Source organism: Lasioglossum baleicum, chromosome 8, assembly GCF_051020765.1.
Source record: "Lasioglossum baleicum chromosome 8, iyLasBale1, whole genome shotgun sequence".
Taxonomy (NCBI): Eukaryota; Metazoa; Arthropoda; class Insecta; order Hymenoptera; family Halictidae; genus Lasioglossum; species Lasioglossum baleicum.
The window spans coordinates 879,235-898,154 of record NC_134936.1 but is presented as its reverse complement, the minus strand read 5'-3'; the positions used below and the strand labels follow the sequence as shown (position 1 = coordinate 898,154).

Genomic DNA, 18,920 nt, shown 5'->3' with positions numbered 1-18,920 from the left:
AAATTAAAAACAGAAAATTTTATTAAAATTTATCCATGGTATAAACTACCTCCATCAGTTCACAAGGTACTGCAACATGGAAGTGAAGTACTTGCTACATTTGAACTGCCAATTGGTTTGTATTCAGAAGAGCCAGAAAAGGCAAATAAAGTCTTCAGGAAATCACGAGTTGAAAACTCCCGAATGTGTTGCCGCAAAAAGACAAATATAGATATTATACGGCATATGTTATTATCATCCGATCCACTTATACGCTCTCTAAGAATAAAGGATGGCAAGCACAAGGAAGTTCTTTCTCAAGAAGCGAAAACGCTGCTGTTGGATCAATAAATTAATGGTGAGTCTCATAAGTGCCGAATGTAATTCTATTCAATTGGTAATTCTCAGGGCCAGATTTACAGTTTAAAATTCTGCGGTTTAGGGTTTAGGGATAAGAAGTGTCGTCAATTCAGCTGGGACATGCAAATTTATAGGATGGGCGGATGAAGTATCGGCGTTATTAGGTTTTGTAGATAAGGATTCTTGATTTCTTGTGACAGTTAACGATTTTCGCGCAGCACATCATTAAAGTACAGTTCTTCACGCACATTTTTAAAAAAATTCCAATTGAATCGATGAAAAACTGAGTTGCCGGCAGATTTTTGTCGAAAAAGATCGGTTTCTCGCCCACTGTGCGACGGCGCGCGGCGCGCCGAACTGATAGATAGATCTATGTCAATCTTTATTGAGATATGTACAATATGATACAGCTAACAACGTTGGTACAATAACGAGTGTATTAATAGTTAAATAGAGTAAATAAATTGAAAAAATTTTCTAACATTATATTAATAATGTGTAGTGCCATTTTTGTCGGTCTCCCCTGATATTCTATGGCCGCCCTTTTACGGACTTCAATCGGATCTCTTTATGGTGACTTGTTAGTGGTGGTTTTTTCAACATTTTGCGTCTCTTCAAATAGTTGCTGGCAGAAAGACGCGTTATCTGCCCGGCAGAACGCAGGCAAATCGGTCCTGGATTTTGCCTGGGTCGCACTAACACAGACGAGGTATTCTCGTCGGTGGCACTAATATTAGTGCGACCTGCCATGTATAACGGCATTCGCCATTAAAAGCAGGCAGAATCCAGGACCGAGCTGTCTGTGTACCGCCCGCAGCTTCTGCCGGGCAGACCCTACCTGCAAAATGCCAGATATCTGCGCAACAAATAAGTTTCGGCGGGCGTGCTGTCCAGAATCGAGCAGATCCCGAGCATCCTCGACTTCGAGCAGCGTTCTGCCAGCATAATGCTCGCTATCTGCTTGCATCGCACGTTTGCAGGCTGTGCTCGATATCTACTCGAGGCCGGCCTGGCTGACTGGGTCTTCATTACCCTTTGAACTATCTCAAATCTGCATGTTCTTGGTGCTTCAGCTGCTGTTTGCCTTATAGTTAATGAAGAATTACATGAATTTTTCAATATAATTTTCTTATACATACGGACAGTAGCGGACAAAAGTTTAAGACCGCTCTAAAGAAGACGATAACTTTTTTAATATTGTACTATACGATTTTAACTTTTTTGGGAAGCTAGAGCAATTAGTTTACTAAAGGATGTGAAAAGAAATTTTTTCAAAAATTATAATTGATCGGAATTGTTGAAAAAATATTAGAAGTTGATTTTTTAACATTTTTATGTGGACCTATATTGAAAATTTAAAAAATACGTTTTGTAGATCTGTGCCAATTAAACATATTCTGAAAATTTCGTCAAAATCGGTCGATGTTGCAATGAGCTACAAACGTTTAAAGATGGTAAAAATTGCAACGTCGACCGATTTTGACGAAATTTTCAGAATATGTTTAATTTACACAGATCTACAAAACGTATTTTTTAAATTTTCAATATAGGGCCACATAAAAATGTTAAAAAATCAACTTTTAGTATTTTTTCAACAATTCCGATCAATTATAATTTTTGAAAAAATTTCTTTTCACATCCTTTAGTAAACTAATTGCTCTAGCTTCCCAAAAAAGTTCAAATCGTATAGTACAATATTAAAAAAGTTATCGTCTTCTTTAGAGCGGTCTTAAACTTTTGTCCGCTACTGTATGCAGTGTTCCGATATCGTCGAGCATTTTTCGTAAAATGGATTGCCGCTAGAGGCGCTTGCAGCCTCAGTAACGTAAGCTTCTCGATTAAATGGGGTACCTTGAGCACACTGCAGAATTTGAAAAGATTTGTATGATTTGATTCTGAAAAATGAATGTATAACATGTGGATTTGTGTATATTTTGTAACTTGTAGGACACGTCCTGAAGTTTTTTTGTCTGGAACAGATTGTTTCGGTACTTCCGTGCCAATATAACTGTCTCAAGGCGCAGGGCGCAGGGCGCAGAGCTCCACTCAGGGGGAGAAAACTCTTATGTATGGCCTTGGACCGCCTAGTACAGTTCGAGGGAACTAGACTAGATGGCACCACGATCACAGCACTGTTTCAATCCCTGTCGCTATTGGGCGGAGAATTTGGCGCTAATATTTAACTACTACCTACTACCGCCAAAATCAACTTTCAATTGTCAACCACGTGCCCCGTGATTGTGTGGACTTTGCAAAAACGACGATTTCACAGGATTTTTTTATAATATTTTATATTTTATCATCACAAAACAACATTAATAACCTCGAAAAAAGAAGTTTGCTCAGTGTTAAATCAATTTTACAAATAATTTTGCAAAATTGAACGGCACTCAGGAAACTTATTTTCGAGCTTATTTTTGGAATTTTGTGCATAAATTACAAAATTTTTTAAAGTTTTTTTTAGGATAGTGTACAGTGAGGTGCAAAGGAGTGCAGCAGTTAGAAGAAAAAGTGAAAAAAAGTGCATGAAAAAATAATATTAGTGCAGAAGACACATCTGCAAAGTGAGAAGACGGAATATGCAGATGAAAATATAGAAGCAGAAGAATATCCAGCATCTGCTACACCGCTGACAAATGAAGACACTAATCATGAAGAACTGATTACGCCAAGTATAGATATGGTTTACGAAGAAACAGCGTGGGATATTGATGGACACAACGAAGCTGGTCCAAGTACATCATCAGGACAGTTACAGCAGTGTTCAACCCCACAGAAGAGCCAAAATATACTGCTGCGGGGCATGAAAAAGTGCCAATTGACCCCAACTGCAGCCAGATTGTACAGCGTTGCGAAGAAATTACTGAAACGCAACCGTTATGCAAACAGGAAGAGAGAAGATTTAAAGACACGACTGGAACGAGCAAGAGCCTTATCAGAATCTAGTCTGATAAAAATGCTGTATTTTCATTGTGTTATTTAATTGTAACTTATTTATAACTTTATGAAATATGTTTTCAGGGAAGGCGCTACACGACGGATGAGAAGATATTGGCCTTAGCACTTCTGAAGCAGTCAGCGAAATCGTACAAGCTACTGAGGAAGCTGTGTAATTCACTATTGGGAATGGGGTGCTGATTTTAAACAAAGTCAGAGTTAATGTTCGAAAAACAAGACTTTATTGAACGGCTCGGAACGAAACGTCTTTCCTTGAAGAGGATCTGCAACAGACTAACTAAAACTGACCTGAACGATACTTGACTCTCGAAAAAGGAAACGGGGTCCTATATAGCATATCTACGGGCCTCTGTCTTATGAATAGTGGCCTTGGTGCGTCGAGGGTTTTTCCAGGCAAGACCCTCTTACAACACATCTGGCTTACAGCCCTTATACTGCCTTCGGTTATTCTAAGCTATTGTAAAAGTAGAGGCGATGTTGAAACTGTCGGTAAATCCAACATTTACCCAGCGAAACAACACTGAAGAAGATGCTAAGGAAAATTCCAGTCGAGACTGGAGTATCACAAGTTGTGATGGAGCATCTTCACCGTCAAGCTGATACCATGAGTGCTCAAGACAAATTATGTATATTTTATTATGTTTATTATTATTTTATTATGTATTATTATATTATTTCATTATGTATTATTATATTACATTAAAATAAAAAATTGTTAAATTAAACTATGTTTATACAAAATTATTGTATCCTTGTACTTAGAGTTTAAAGTAAGCGGTATACTAGGTATATCTATAGCTATATATCTATAGCTATATATCTATATATAGCTATAGAATCGTATAGCTATATATATACAGGTTTTAGTTGAGGGTAGTAGGATAGATGGCGGTGCTAAGGTCCATACATTATACATGGGAGATTTCCCTCCCTGGCTCCACTACCTCGTCATCATAGATACGTCACTGTTTTTTCCGCGCAGAGCCTCTGGCGGCCATCCATCGTATGAAAAATGCTCAACAATATCGGAACACTGACTGTATATCTTATAGAGGTTTGTAGCTGGAGTTCCGTTTCCGGAAGCATGGTGAGAAGGTGTCTGTTTTCGAGTGTAAGAGAAAGATGTGATGTTAACAAGAGAAAGGCAGGGAGGAAGAGCAGGAAAGTGGCGCAGGAAGAAGAAGAAGAAGAAGAAGTACCGAGAAGAAGTTGGAAATAAGAATGTGAAAAGATAAGTGGGAAAAGAAGAAAGGAGAGAAAGATAAGTGAGCCGAAAGTGAGGTTAGGAGTGCAGTGAGAAAAAGGCGGTAGAGGCGAGCAGAGGCAGAAGTGACGGTGAAGACGGTGAAGAGAGCGACATCGTGCGGGAAAAGAACTAAGGGCAGAGTACAGAAGACGGGAAGGCACATAAAGAAGGAAGATAAATAGGAAAACAAAACAAAACAAAACGAAATGAACACAGAGGAGAGGAAAGAACAGGAAAGAAAAGAAAGAAAACGGGGAAATGAGGTAAAGAAGATAGAAGAACAAGAAAGAAGAAGCTGTAGCCTACCGAAAAGGGAGAGCATAGCGATAGGGTCGGATAAAAAAAGAGAAGCGAGAGAGAGCGAGGAAAAAGAAGAAAATGAAGGGGAATTAGTTAAAAAAGGCCAAAAGATAGAACTAACGACAGTGAAAAAGGATAGAGAGAACAGACAAGATAAGAGTGGGACGGAGGAAGACGGAGAATGGAGTGAATTAAGAGAAATCAGAGAGTGGTTAAGGGAAGAAAGGAACCAGGGATGGTGGAAGGAAGTGAACATGGGAGAAAGAAAAGAAAAGGAAGGAAAGGAAAGAGAAAGCGTAGGAAGGGTAAAGAAGATGGAAGAACAAGAAAGAGAAAGAAGTGATAGAGTACAGAAAATGGAAAGCATAGTGATAGGGATAGAGAAAAAAGGGAAAGTGAGAGAGCGTGGAAAGAGAAGAAAAGGAAGAGGATGTAATTAAAGGAAGCCAGAGGATGGAAAGAACGCCGGGAAAAAAGCATACAGAAGGCAAGCAAGAAAGGACTTGGATGGAGGAAATCAGAGAGATGATAAGGGGGGAATTAAGGAGGAATTAAGGAGGGAATAAGAGAGACGTGGAGACAAGGATGGAAAGAGATAAAGGGAGTGATGAATGATCTGAAAGAAATGAGAGAAGTGTGGGAGAAGGAAAGGGACAAGGACAAAAAATCGCTGAGGGAAATAGAAGAGAGAATAAAGGAGATAGAGATGGAAGGGAAAATAGAGGATAAAATAGAAGAAAGGCTAGAAGGGATAGAGAATAAGAGAGGAAGAGAACATGGAGAAAGGAAAAGTGGAGAAGTGGAAAGTAGGCTGAAGGTGTTGCAGAAGAAGTGGGAAAGAAAGGAAGGGAGATAAGGAAAAGGAATATAATAATAAAGGGTATAGAAATGAAAAACAGTGGAGAGATGGATAAGAAGAAGTACGGAACTTGATAGGGGTGATAGGAGAAAACATCGAAATTGAAGAAGTCAGGAGAGGGGGTAGAATAGGGGATAGGAAAGGGAGAATGGGCGGTGGTAAAAGTAGCGACAATGGAACAGAAAAGAAGGATAGTGGCAGAAAAAAAGAGATTGGCAGGGAGAAAAGAAAGGATAGAAGACGACCTCACATGGGAAGAAAGAAGGGTGCAATGGAGTTTAAGACAGGTAACGATTCGTTACTAACGAAGAAGGAAAGAGGAAAGGGGAAAACAGTCAAAACAGGATATATGAAATCATGGATAGAAGGGAAGGTGTGGAAATGGGACGAGAAAAAAGAAGTATTGAGGGACAGAGAAGGAATCGAATGGAGAGAGAAGGAGAAGGAAAGGGAGGGGGAGATGGGAAAGATTAAAAAAAAGAGATGAAGACATTAGAAAAGAACTGTAGGAAAAGAAGAGGATGGAGAAAGGAAGAAAAGCAAATTCTCTGGGAGGTAGCAGAAAAGATAGGAAAAGACGATGGACCGTGGAAAGATCTAGGAAGAAGGAATGCAATGGCACTGGTGGAGACGTGAGTACAAGTAAAATGAGGGAACTGGCAAAAAGAAGATTAGGAGAAGAACAAGGGAGGGAGAGGAGGGAGGGATGTGTATGTGTGTGTGTGAGAGAGAGAGAGAGAGAGAAAGAGTAGTGTGAAAGAAAAGAAGATTATATATATTTTGTACAGAGAGAGATAAATAAAAATTGTAACTGAAACATTATATTGTAAAGGGAACGGTATCTCCTTGTAACCCGTAAGGGAACAGGAAATAAATATATATACATACATGGAAGTTTGTAGCTAAAGAGGATAAAAGGTTCCATCGAAAGAAGTACCTTGACTACTTACTAGTGCCGCAGTCGATTCTATCGAAATATGCGTGTCTTGAGTTGCTAGTGGCTGAAATCACGTTTCATCGAAAGTATTTGGAGCTAGTAGTTTGTAACTTGTGATAGGTACATGTTGCTTTCGTAAGCTGATCTTCCGTGAACGCTGTCGTCGTATCAATTACTCCGAAAAGTTCTACTGCACCGAACGAAGGAGTGTAAAATAGGAAAAAGATGAGCTCATCATCTGAAACGAGAGTTTGTTGAATCTGGTTGTTAAGTATCATTTAGAATAGCCTGCACGAGGTGTCCCAGTATTCGTAGTACAAATAGAAAGCAGGTGATAGTAAGTAGCAAAATAAGCTGAAAATATCGAAGAAAATTTTTTCGTATGGGACTTTCCATTTCCGTAAACCACGTGTAGCATTCGACAGGGTAGACAAATGATTCAAGGGTATGCACACGTTAACGAACATTGAAACTCAATTATCTTACTTCTAACTTTCTTTTATGCAGTATCATCTCTTTCCTGGTTATATCATACATACTGGGACACCCTGCGCACGTATGCGATCAATTACCATCGTCAAGCCTTCGTAACACGGTACAAATAAACCGGCAAGATTGAACTCTACTGCTAGCTGAGATCTGATCAATGCGACTAACACCATCTTTTGCATTTTTGGTGGTATACGATACCATAACGTATTGCATCTAATCCAAACAAAATATTCTGTTCATTATTTTATTATTACAGTAATTCTTCAATCGAAGTCCCAACACCCGTGTTTTGAACGGACTTCAGTAGCGTAGAGAGGCTACTTTTTACGACTGCGTCTATCGCGCCGAGACTTCAATCGACGAGCCGAACATAGAGAAGGACAAAGGAGGGAATTTTATTGAACGCAATTTTTCAGTTTGAAATAGTAATATTTTTCGCGGCGCTACGGTTCGATCAAATTCTACACTGAATATAGCTATGTTTGTAAGGCATGAAACGTTTCAATTCGGATTGGAACCTGTTAACGTTTTCGATTCGGGTTTGAATCAGTCAAAATGCCAAGTGCTATTCTATTGGAGGAAAACAAAGGTGGTGTGTGTTTCGTCCTCTAGCGGGTCTAGGACGAAACACACACCACCTTTGTTTTCCTCCAATAGAATAGCACTTGGCATTTTGACTGATTCAAACCCGAATCGAAAACGTTAACAGGTTCCAATCCGAATTGAAACGTTTCATGCCTTACAAACATAGCTATATTCAGTGTAGAATTTGATCGAACCGTAGCGCCGCGAAAAATATTACTATTTCAAATAGAGAAGGACAGAATGAAATAAGATCGCGTGGCCGAAGCATGTCGCCGTCGCCAGCACACTTAAATTACTACGAGTAGTATTTATTTTATTATTGGCCTCGCGGCCAAGAAATTGGAAACTATTCTATATCCCACGAGAGAACGGACTTGTGTAACGACCAGTTTTCGTTCTTCACTGCGCATCTTCGCCCTAATTGGTTCAAGAAAATGGGGTGTGGGAGTGAGTGTGGGGAGTCGGAAATGATAGGCTCGCTGCGCCTCCACCATCTAGATCAGCTCAGAAGGTTGCGCAGAACGAGTCTGTTCTCTAGTGGGATAGAGTATAATTATAATGTACATATTTAGAAATTGATTTGACTTTAACACTAGGTTTACGGGACCCGTCAAAATGACGGCTTCTAATATTCTTAATTAAGATATGCTTCCCCGAGGAGTTGTTCACCAAATTTATTTTTTGGTTATATACAATATTATTGAAAAAATGGCCAAAAATTTGGATAGAGTTCCGTAAACCTAGTGTTAAGTTCATCGATCTGCTCGGTGGTAACATCTCCTAAACAGAAAAACGTAAACTTACATTTCCTGGTAAAAGTTAAGACTGCTGTCCAACATTATTTGCCCACTATAATTGTTACCGAATATAAACGCCACATATACTAAGACGAAGAAGAAAGAAATCACCACTTCGTCATATCCCCCCTCCAAAGAGATACTCATGGACAGCTGTAACATACGTGAAGCAGTTCTGTTACGTTCTCTTGGAGATAGATGGGGATATACATACAATAAATTTACTAATACTTACGACTTACACGATATATATTTACACCGAACCCGACAATACATACTATCACCATTATTAAACACGGTATCCTCAGTTCGTTCGCTAATTTCTTAGAGTGTCTTCGTTTGCAAATTCATAATATTCCGGAGTATTGTTGATCAAATGATACAAGACGAAGAAAACAGGTAATAAAAATATAATGAAACATAGACCAATAACATTCGGATATGTGAATACGATCTAAACAATGGTACCAACTTAATAGCTTCACAGTGCATTTCCACAACTGGCTGTAAGTCTATTACATTCAACGCATCTGAATTTGCCACGTTATTTACTGAATTCCGTATTCGGTAGCTGAAAGAGAAACAACATGATGACGCTGTGGAAATAATATAGATTATTCTATTGCAGCGCTCAGATTTATTTATTTAGTATTTATGGACTGAGCGTGTGTAAAGTAGACTTCTGGGTGAGAGGGGGCGTCGAGCGAACGGGGAGGGATGGTCGTGATGCGGCCATGTTGTGTTGATCAACTACTGTTGCCATCTATACAGGGTGTCCCAAATGTGGTGTACTTAATTGAAATGGGAGGTTCCTGAGACCATTCTAAGAGACATTTTCCTTTGCACCAATATCAACTGCGGCTTTGTTTAGGAGTTATTAACGAAAAACACGGACCAATCAGAGCGCGCCCTAGACGCGCGATGACACGTTCAGCCCGGCGCGCCGGGAGACGAGCGCGGTGTAACGCCGCGATGCCGTAACGAACAAGAGTTTCTCGAGATTATGTGAATCTTCCCCGATTTGGATGAGCTTTGGATATGTTGTCAAGACCATGATTCTGAACAACATTTCCCTTTACAGTTTTTGTCGGCTGGCTTTAGTTTACGCGATAAGTAACTTGTAATTGTAAATCGATCGATGTACTATCTGAACTATCTCCTCTCCGATTTCAATGAGCCTTGGATATGTTGTCAAGACCATGATTCTGAACAACATTACCCTTTACAGTTTTTGTCGGTCGGAAGAACTTTACTTGTCAATTCATATGGGTGGATCTCTTTACCCGACTTACGGCAACTTTACCCGAACGAGGGAAAAAGCAGAAACTGATTGTATTAAAACCTCACTTATTCAGCCGTAAATCCATTTGCTGCTTCGAAATGTGTGTCACTGGGTCACTCGGTGACGAACTGCACAGATGTCTTCAGGTATACGACAGTACCGAAAGCTAAGGGACGTCCGGCCAGGTCGACGAACTGCACAGCCGGTGATAAAAGGCCTAAGGGATGCGCGGTCAAGTCGACGATCCAGAATTTTACTTTCACTTTCGAATCGATAAATAATTCGTATGTTTATTTCACACAGATGCCTTGAAATTTTTCCACACTCACAATCACTGTTCACATTTGTCAACACATAGTTATGCACTAATAGTAATTGCCATATCCCTTGTACTGCTGCACAAATCACAACAATCAGGTAATGCAATCACTAGACTGCGGATTTCATGTATTTGTAGCAAACATGAGTAGTTGCATTTTAATACAGTAGAGAGATTAAAATAATTTCAAAACACCATAGTATTATTTTCAACTTCTTAAAATGATCACAGTGAGAATCAAATATCTGTCTGGCTCCTGTCCCTTGTAATAGCGGCAGCCAACATTAATGTTGCATAAAGATCCGTAGTCTAGTGATTAGTTTAAATATTACTATCAAAAACACAGCTAATAGCAACCGTTAGCTTTGAATTGACAAGTCTTTGGAGATGTTCTCTCTATCGCGACTCGAACGACACTGATTTTCCGCAAGATTTTTCTAAAGAATTTAGGAAGGGCATTTAGAGTGTCGAAATTCGAAATGTGCACGCTGTAGCACGAGAACGACGGGATGGTTATACGAAAAACAGAATGCGAGAAGGACCGCTGTAAGCTTTGTGGCAAACACATGTTTAGTTTTTCCTGCAGGTTGGTACGCAGAGTCGATGGGTAACTGTTCGAAAACGTCATCCGTCCTTTTACCCAGCAAGGGGTAAAAATGTCAGGTCAGCGTAGCATCCCTATTGTCCTATACCTTCCTTAAGAAACTTTCTAAAAGAAGGACAGACGACGTTTTCGAACGGTTACCCATCGACTCTGCGTACCAATCTACAGGAGAAACTAAACATGTGATTGCCAGCGGTCCTTCTCGTATCCTGTTTTTCGTCCAACCGTCCCGTCGTTCTCGTGCTACAGCGTGAATTTCGAATTTCGACACTCTAAATGCCCTTCCTAAATTCTTTAGAAAAATCTTGCGGAAAATCAGTGTCGTTCGAGCCGCGGTAGAGAGAACATCTCCAAAGACTTGTCAATTCAAAGCTAACGGTTGCTATTAGCTGTGTTTTTGATAGTAATATTTAAACTAATCACTAGACTACGGATCTTTATGCAACATTAATGTTGGCTGCCGCTATTACAAGGGACAGGAGCCAGACAGATATTTGATTCTCACTGTGGTCATTTTAAGAAGTTGAAAATAATACTATGGTGTTTTGAAATTATTTTAATCTCTCTACTGTATTAAAATGCAACTACTCATGTTTGCTACAAATACATGAAATCCGCGGTCTAGTGATTGCATTACCTGATTGTTGTGATTTGTGCAGCAGTACAAGGGATATGGCAATTATTATTAGTGCATAACTATGTGTTGACAAATGTGAACAATGATTGTGAGTGTGGAGAAATTTCAAGACACACATTTCGAAGCAGCAAATGGATTTACGGCTGAATACGTGAGTTTTTAATACAATCAGTTTCTGTGCTTCTTCTCTTTTTTTACGATAATCTCGTAAACTAAAGCCAACCGCCAAATAGTCTAAAGAGAAACGTTATTCAGAATAATGGTCTTGACCACATATCCAAAGCTCATTGAAATCGGATAGGAGCTAGTAGTACATCGATCCCATGGATTTACAAGTAAAGTTTCTCGCGATAATCTCGTAAACTAAAGCCGATCGCCAAAAAGTCTAAACAGAAATGTTGTTCAGAATAATGATCTTGACCACATATCCAAAGCTCATTGAAATCGGAGAGCATTCACATAATCGAGAAACTCTTGTTCGTTGCGATGTCACGGCGTACCACCGACACTCGCTTGTCGGCGCGGTGTGGCGCGGCCGCCCAGGGCGCGCTCTGATTGGTCCGTGTTTTTCGTTAATAACTCCTAAACAAAGCCGCAGTTGACATTGGTGCAAAGGAAAATGTCTCTTAGAATGGTCTCAGGAACCTCCCATTTCAATTAAGTACACCACATTTGGGACACCCTGTATAACATTGCGGGAACACTTCTCCCGCCCGCGCGTCTCCTTCCCCGTAGCGGCCCTGGTGCTACCAGTGTCACGGGGAGCGACACGCGCGGGCGGGAGAAGTGGGGTTATTCCACGTACTACAGACGCTACACTAGTATTTAAAGTCGCCTATAGAGCGCACCACATATTGATCATGTCAAGATAGCCGGCATGTGATACCCCTTCCGTCTTTCCCGACGCCCCCGCAGAATTACGCACAGTCTTTATGTCCGTAGTATGGAACGCGCCTGAGAGGCTCCAAACAAGGACCGCCACGGGGAGCGAGACACGTGCGACCGGGTCGAGGGGGCGTAACCTTCTAAACTTGGCCGTCGCGAGTAAGTAAATCCGAGCGCTGTTCTATTGGGTTGAAGTTGAAACCAAAGTTCGTAGCGTTCTTAGCCGCTTGCCGCATCATTATCTTTACAATTACATTGATTGTTTCAATCGTTTTTCTCCCCTAAAATGTCGTAGAAAAGATAAGAAAATTTACATTTTTTTATGGCTACAATTACACTGTCCAACAAATTTAAACTTTTTAAAAGTATTTCGATTCCCACTATGCGATTCTTATAGAGTTTTCCGCGCTGATTCCGAATCTGGTTTTAATTGTTTTCCTATACGTCCAGTTTTTGAGAAAATGGAGTTTTAAAAAAAGACATATTTTTCAACTTTAAACAAATATTGCGATGTTATTATAAAAGATATTGAATTGTTCTTTACAGCAAAAGATTCTGTAGACTTTCCCGAATACAGTGATATCCAATATTAATACATTATGATTGTTTAAACATGTTTAAACAATGATTAAAGACGGAGATGCACCACTTTTGCACCAATTTTTGCGGATATTTTCCAATTTATCTCAAAAAATAAAGGTCCAGCGAAAAATTGAACTCTACCACGCGAAAGAGCAGACTTTTATCTTGAGAAACCCCCCTGCGAAGTTTGCATGGTCGACGTTTTCTTCGAACCAGAAAGCAAAACATCTTCGCCCGACATGAGTTGTCACCAGTGGCGCTCACCACCAGAAAGGTCGTTCGCCGCTCCGTATCCCGTCGCTGCGCCGTATCCCGTCCCGAGCGCCACTGGCGGAAACTCATGTCGCGTGAAGATATTTTGCTTTCTGGTTCGAAAAAAACGTGGACCATGCAAACTTCACACGGGGGTTTCTCAAGATAAAAGTCTGCTCTTTCGCGTGGTATAAATTGGAAAATATCCGCAAAAATTGGTGCAAAAGTGGTGCATCTCCGTCTTTAATCATTGTTTAAACATGTTTAAACAATCATAATGTATTAATATTGGATATCACTGTATTCGGGAAAGTCTACAGAATCTTAAAGACAATCTTACAGAATCTTAAATCTGTAAAGAACAATTCAATATCTTTTATAATAACATCGCAATATTTGTTTAAAGTTGAAAAATATGTCTTTTTTTTAAACTCCATTTTCTCAAAAACTGGACGTATAGGAAAAAAAATTAAAACCAGATTCGGAATCAGCGCGGAAAACTCTACAAGAATCGCATAGTGGGAATCGAAATACTTTTTGGCTGTTGGACAGTGTTATTTTAATGCTTAAAAATACTGATTACAAACAAATAAAATTTTATTTCATGTAAAAGAAGTATTTGTATTTGCTATACTTCGTTTAAAAACTTCATGACGAGTGTCATGTTAAAATACGGCAAGGGGTTAAATTAAAATTCGATGATATAATTAAGATATTTATATTCGTGGGTTTATTCAACAACATAATAAGTTACCTTAAAATGGCAAAAGCTAATAGAACAGAACAGAAAGTTCTTCAAGGAAATTTGTGCATGGTACAGCAAATAAAAAGAATAAAAGAAAGAGGTTCCATTTAAAAAAGATTCTTTCGTTCAAAACTAACACATTCCGAAAATAGCTTACAATTGGTTTTTAATGGGTTGCGATGTAATACAAAGTTAATAATCGGGTAAAGACTTTGCAGATACAGAGTGAATCCAAAAAATATTTGAACACTTTCTGTTTCTCGAAAAATTGGCAATATCCGAACCATGATAATTTTGTTATAAAAATAATACAATAACAACGGACCGTTTTAAATAAGCTCCAAGTCTTTATACAGTCACGTTACGAGACTCACCCTGTATATTAGAAGAGAAGAAATATAGAGTAATTTTCAAACGATCGTTATTTTTTTTTTGTCAGTGAGGGTATGCATTGTATATTTGAACAATAAGACTTTTCTTTCAATTTTTTATACTGACAGGTTATATTTTGGAATTGAAGTATATGTATATGCCACTAGAACGCATTCCATACTTCGTTGTGTGAAAATTACGAAAACCTTGAATAAATCAGGTGTGCTATCTTTTTGTCGCGGACTGTATAAAAGAAATTGTCTTCTAAACTTTAACTCGTTCATTACTCGAATAGGTGTACAAGATTGAAGTATGCCGCTGCAGAAAATTGCAAAATTAATTAAAACGTACGTGGCGATTTCCAGTAACCCACTTATATAGGTGGCAAAAAATGTAACCGATCCTTCCGTACCCGCTAACGTTAATAAACCAAACGCTAGTGACATTATGGTATGAAAACAAGTCAAATCACTTCGCAGGCTTCTCTCATTGAAATAGAATCCCAAGAGATGTAGAAAGCGAAGTTGAAGATCTGATTGAAAGATTGTAGATAATCCTAATGTTGCAAATAAACATGCTGCTCCGCAACACACTAGACCTAAATCAAGAGTGATGTTATGTTAGTAATGATTTTTTCTGTAAAAGCGTTTGAATAACAAAAGAACATCAAAATGTTGCAAAATGTGATCTGTACAGTAAAATAATGTCGATTCTTGCGTGATTTTTTGTGGGATTTCAGATTTTCACGAACGCGGGCATTACATAGTTTTTACTGCTTTTCGAATTGTTTTCTAATATTTCGCAAGCATTGCTCTTAGAAACATTATGAATTGGAAGACACTTACGTATGTTTTGTATGACGATACTATAAGACACGACACGAACCCTATACATATCTGTATTATAAGAAAGTGTTTGTTCTTCTTGTACATAATTTATGTGGCTATCCTGAGCAGATGTTCTTCAACATCGTGGTGTAATTGATATTTTTAAGAATTACGAAGCCAGATAAAAATAGCTGATACTTAGACTGCGGAGTTGATTAATTTATCATATCAATGAGTGGATGCCAGCTTAGCATAAAAATAGCAGACGTTCACACTAGAGATCGCGGTTTTGGACGTGTACTAAAATACACGTGTACACGTGGTACGTGAACCGTGTAGTACGAATTTAAGGATCCGTGAATACGGATCCATGAATGCGGATCCGTGTATTGCTGAGAGCTGACAAGAAGATCCCTGGCAGGAATGCGGTGACGTAGGCAAGAATGCGCGCCCGATTGGTTGGCTTGGAGGGGGGGCGCCTAGGCTCACACGCAGTTTCGACTAGAGCGTTCTATTGGCCGACTCAGTCACCCCCACTACTCGAGTCGCGTGACGAAGAGAGGGAATCAGACGTACCCTAGGGTACTCAGTGAGGGTACTCAACGGCGTAGGCACAAAATTCAGAATACTGCTGAAAAATTGTCATGACGTAAAACTTTCTTATTTTCCTATTCTTATTATAAAATGTTCAAATCAGTATTGACATTAGCATTCTACAGCACATATTAATAATCGTATATATATATATTATAATCCTATCTGTAATTAACACCATAAATTAATATCTTTCTATTATATTTATACATTTTTCTATTATATAAAATAGTTTTTGAGAGAGAGAGCGGGAGAGGAGAGAGAGAGAGAGAGAGAGAGAGAGAGAGAGAGAGCGGGAGTGGGAGAGAGAGAAAGAGAGAGAGAGAGCGGGAGAGAGTTTTCGTAAGTTTATTCCAGAATTCATAATTCTCTCTCTCTCCCGCTCTCTCTCTCTCCCGCTCTCTCTCTCTCCCGCTCACTCTCGCTCTCTCTCTCTCCCGCTCTCTCTCTCTCCCGCTCTCTCGATCTCTGTCTCTAATGTAAAAAGCTAAAAAAAAAATATAAAAAAAGTTACTACGACGGGACCCGAACCCGAGCCCACGGCATAGCAGTTCAGCTCGCTGCCGCTACGCCACACCATTACTTAGTAGAAGAGTGAACTATGTAAACTGATATGTTGCATCCACAAAACTTTAATTTGCAAATATCTCGGAAATTACTGAATAGTTTCCCCTATAATGGAGTATATTCGTAATCAGGGGAACGAGATCTGTAACTCTGTAAAGTCTCAACTAAATCTGTGACGCGAAGGCTTTGCATTCTCCTTGTGTAAATTGTCACTTTTCATGACTGCAATAGGATCCTCGTATTCACGGCATTGAATATTGGCTGTAAGTCGTGAAACATCGTAGCCCTCCGTAAATACGGGAATCCTGCTACTATGCGTCGTGTGACGTAGCAGCTGAAAGGGCGTGGTCACGCGGCGAGTACGGGACCGTCAGAGGTGGGGGTAGGCGGCGAGTACGGACCGTCAGAGGTGGGGGTAGGCGGCGCTAGCTGGAGACCCCTCTTGCCTCTGTGCCCCCCCCCCCCCCCCCCGGGGATCTTCTTGTCAGCTCTCAGCAATACACGGATCCGTAACACGGTTCCGTTCGGCACGTTCGAGTCCGACAACTGAGGCGTTATTGTTTTTAGATCGAATTCTCTTCTACTGTTGACGTTAAAAATAAGACAATAATAAAGTTGCGGTAAATTGTTCGACGTTAAATGTCCGTATATTAAAATGCATGTGTAAAATAAAAATACGAACATTTGTGAAATTAAAATAGATGGGTACCCGTGTATTTAGTATTATATTACGTGTATTAAAATTCGGATTCGTTTATTGCACGTGAAATAGGGACCTCTATTAGATGTGATACTGAAAGAGATACTGAATAAATTAGCGGAAATAGCGCAAGAAATAAAACAGGTGTTAGAAGAGCGATACGTTTATTACGAAATAGAGAGCGATATTGACGTGAAAGAGAACAATACAAAGAAAAAGAAAGGATTACATAGACAGACATAAGTATGGATTTAAAGACGACAGCATTGGTGACGCGTAAATATAAACAGAGAACGTATTTGTATTTATGTAACGCTTGCGTTACTTGAGGCGTGAGCGTGATCAACGACTGTCCAGAGCTAACATACATTCTGAAAAACAAATTTTCGAGCTATAGGTAACAAAAAATAATTAACACAATTTTACGAAATACAATTTATTCAATTAATTTTCTATTTTGGTACAAAAAGACTAAAATGTTTACATTCTGAGGTGGTAAACGCGTCCTTTTTCAAAATTAAAAGCTCACCTTATATACATACATATGTATCACCGTATATAGAATATCGTTCAACGATCGTAGTGATATACATTGTATATCTGTAGAAACAGTTGACGAGCGGTCGCATCATGCTGACGCATACGCACAGCACGGGCGTGCATGTGTAGACAAAATTAAATGTATAGTAGTAGCTGCAGTTTTTCGCAAATATCTCAATATTATATTATGCACAATTTTATGCACAATTACCTTACAATTTTTATATAATGACGACATTGTTGACATGTCCGACATACACGGAGAATACGAAAAATATATTGCGGAACCACAGTTACGGTTTGATTTATGTCCGTATGAGTGGTGGAAGTCACGGATACGCAATTATCCGACAATTGCAAGACTTGCAATTAAGTATTTGGCGATATCGGCAACGTCGAATAGTTCCGAACGTTGTTTTTCAACTGTGGGAAATATTGTAACGCAAAAAAACGCGTTTTACCTGAAAATGTAAACATTTTGGTTTTTTTTATATCACAATAGAAAATTAATTGATTAAATTTTATTGCGTAAACTTTTGTTAATTATTTTTTGTTACCTGTAATCCAAAAATTTGTTTTTCAAAATGTGTGTTAGCTCTGGACAGTTGTTGTTCACGCTCACGCCTCAAGTAACGCGGGCGTTACACAAATACGTTCTCTGTTTATATTTACGCGTCACCAATGCTGTCGTCTTTAAATCCATACTTATGTCTGTCTATGTAATCCTTTCTTTTTCTTTGTATTGTTCTCTTTCACGTCAGTATCGCTCTTCTGACACCTGTTTTATTCCGTGCGCTATTTCCGCTAATTTATTCAGGATCTCTTTCCATCTGCGCTACCCGCTTCCAGAATCACATCTAATAGAGGTCCCTATTTCACGTGTGTTGAGGAATCAATACATCATACAACCTTGTAAGAAGGTTTGAAAATCGAGGCGGCGGGTGCCGGTAGCCTGGGAGATAGAATTGAGCAACACCTCGTTCTTGTTCGGTTGCCGCACGACGAACACGTGGCACGGACGTTTATTGATATAATACACGCACTTTTGCAATACGCGTAATGACTGGTAGCACGGCGCGTAACAATAGACGTTGAAACCCGCTTGTGGTAATTCGTCGCACTTGGTCGATGTTAACGGGTGTTAACAATCAAAAGAAAACGAGATCGAGTGTGTCGCGGTCTTGTCGCAATGACGGTTGTACATGAAAGAGAACAAGTGCGCGTTCCGCAATTCGGGAGTCGATCGCGAGCCGATGATACAGCGCGCTAATTGGCTCGTTTGGTAGTCGGATTTTTGGGAGAGATAACAGGTGCGTCTCAGCAAGGGCAGTCCCATAATCTCGTAGCGATTGGATGAGACGCCCTGATACCTTCCGAAGTTCAGCTTTGATTCCTGAACAACGTGCAATAAACGAATCCGAATTTTAATGCACGTAATATATTACTAAGTACAAGGGTACCCGTGTATTTTAATTTCACAAATGTTCGTATTTTTATTTTA

General features: G+C 39.5%; 1 protein-coding gene and 1 long non-coding RNA gene across 2 annotated transcripts in view; one reads left to right on the top strand and one right to left on the bottom strand.

The window, feature by feature from the left end:
* LOC143211245 (dynein axonemal heavy chain 5-like) overlaps positions 1-18,920 on the top strand; it is a 179,722-nt gene that overhangs the window by 30,821 nt on the left and 129,981 nt on the right. The gene's annotated exons all lie outside the window — the stretch shown is intronic.
* LOC143211255 (uncharacterized) lies at positions 623-7,297 on the bottom strand. Its single transcript, XR_013009425.1, has 3 exons — positions 7,212-7,297; positions 6,653-6,877; positions 623-1,423 (listed from the first exon to the last, which is right to left on the bottom strand). It is a non-coding gene; the product is annotated as an uncharacterized LOC143211255 (long non-coding RNA).